The sequence below is a fragment of the Macadamia integrifolia genome, chromosome 6, assembly GCF_013358625.1.
Source record: "Macadamia integrifolia cultivar HAES 741 chromosome 6, SCU_Mint_v3, whole genome shotgun sequence".
Taxonomy (NCBI): Eukaryota; Viridiplantae; Streptophyta; class Magnoliopsida; order Proteales; family Proteaceae; genus Macadamia; species Macadamia integrifolia.
In genome coordinates this window covers 24005124-24007297 of record NC_056562.1, presented here as the reverse complement: position 1 = coordinate 24007297, position 2174 = coordinate 24005124, and the positions used below count along the sequence as shown (strand labels likewise).

Here is a 2174-nt window from a genome sequence, read left to right as displayed (position 1 = left end):
CATCAATACCTTTCAATATGGGAGACCAACAGCCAAACCCTCCACCTAAATCTCTGAAAGATAGGTTCTACCCTGCTAGAGCAGCCCAACCTTCCTGCATAGTTCTACCACAAGCCCAGGGTAATAATTTTGAACTCAAATCTCAGTACATCACTATGTTGCCCCACTTCCATGGGCTACCCTTTGAGGATGCATACCTATTCTTTAGGGAATTTGAGGAGGTTTGTGTTCTGATTAAGGTCCAACAGTTAACTGATGATGCTGTAAAATTTAGGTTCGTAACTTTTGCGCTCAAGGGCCAAGCTAAGAAATGGCTATATGGTCTGCCTACTAATTCCATTGCCACATGGGAAGGGTTTACTATAGCCTTCTGAAACAGTTCTTTCCTTTGCATAAAACCAATAAACTTAGGAGTGACATTCTTCAATTCAGGCAGAAACCTAGTGAGTTGTTCTCTAAATTTATGGAGAGATTTAAGGACCTCCTTCAGGAATGCCATCACCACGGAATTGGTATATGGTAACTTTGTCAAATCATTTATGAGGGTATTGATTATCAGACCAAGCAGTTGTTAGTGTCTATGTGCCCCAAAGGTTTTACATCTTTTACAGATGAAGACGATGCTTGAAACTTTTTGCTTGAATTGGCTGAAAAAACCAGAGAATGGGAGTCTACTCAAGAAATCAAGAGGACAACTAAGGGTTACCTTGTAGAAGGCATTGTGGCCAAAGAGGCTCAACTTGAGAGTCTTATTAAGAGACTTAAAGCCATAGTAGTCAAAGGACCTGCCTAACTGAACCAAATAAATCATTTTGTGCCTATGTGTAGTTAGTGCCAATCTCTCACTCATGTGATGGAGGAGTGCCCCAATATTTCTCATGTGAATGGTTTAAATATAGGTCCTAAAAATGTGAAGCCATGTCCCAAAATAACCCTTATAGTCAGACCTATAATCCAAGATGGAGGAACCATCCTAACTCCTCTTGGAATCAAACCAATAATCAAGTAGGTCCTAATTTTCAACCCTTGATTCAAGGGCAGTTTGTTCCCCAACAAGCCAATTAAAGCCCTCCGATCAACAGAACAACTTTAGGATCCCCACTCAATCTGCTATTCCACCACCTCTTGTCAATCAACCTCCAGGATTCATGAGAGGAGGTGGTGATTTGGCTAGGCTTTCTTCTTTAGAGAAAAGCATGGAACTTCTCATGAGTACTTTCATAACAAGCCAACATAACATGGAGAAGCAAATCTCCCAACTTGATAATGTTTTGCATGAAAGGGAGAAAGGGAAGAAGCCTAGTCAGCCTAAACCAAATCCCAGGAATGAGAATATGAATCATCAACCAACTTCAAATCAGTTGAATTCAATTCAAAAGAGTCTACAATAAGAGCCTTTCAACCAATGTAATATTGTTTATGCTCTTAGGAGTGGCCAAGAGTACCAACAGAGTGTTACTAAATTTTTTCCATCTATTACTCCTGTTAACTCTCCTTCAGTTAAGGACACATGTGTGCCTATTGTTCTTGGTTCGTTTGACGAACCTAAAGATTCTTTTGAAACTAAAGATGATTAGGGTGAGGAAACCAAACATGATTCTTTTGAAAAGCACAAAATCCTAACAGTCCTTATGTTCCTTCTGTCCCCTTTCATAATTAGTTGGTAAACAAAAAGAAGACTGCTTCCATGGAAAAAATTTTAGAAGTCTTCAAGAAAGTAGAAGTGAACATCCTTCTTTTTTATGCAAAGGTCCTGAAAGATTTGTGTACTCACAAACGTATCACTAGTGTGCCCAAAATGGTGTTCTTAGCAGGTAACATTAATTTCATAAGTACTCAGCCTATAGCCGCCAGGTATAAGGATCCAGGGAGCCCTACCATAGCTTGTGTCTTAGGCAACACCTACATTGAGGATGGCTTACTTGACCTTGGTGCAAGTGTGAATCTTTTGCCTTACCATGTGTATAAGCAACTAGAATTAGAAGAATTGAAAGCCACTGGAACTACTCTTCAGTTGGTAGATAGATCTGTTAAGATTCCTAAAGGGATGGTTAAGGATGTCTTACTTAAAGTTGGGGAATTTTTGTTCCCTATTGATTTCATTGTTTTAGACACCCAACCAGTTGCCAACATTCGGATCCAGATCCCAATTATTCTTGGTAGACCGTTTCTTA

General features: G+C 39.6%; 1 non-coding gene across 1 annotated transcript; it reads right to left on the bottom strand.

The window, feature by feature from the left end:
- Positions 1-403: 403 nt before the first annotated feature.
- On the bottom strand, positions 404-510 carry LOC122082940. The gene has a single exon (XR_006141477.1). It is a non-coding gene; the product is annotated as a small nucleolar RNA R71 (small nucleolar RNA).
- Between the last annotated feature and the right edge of the window lie 1664 nt (positions 511-2174).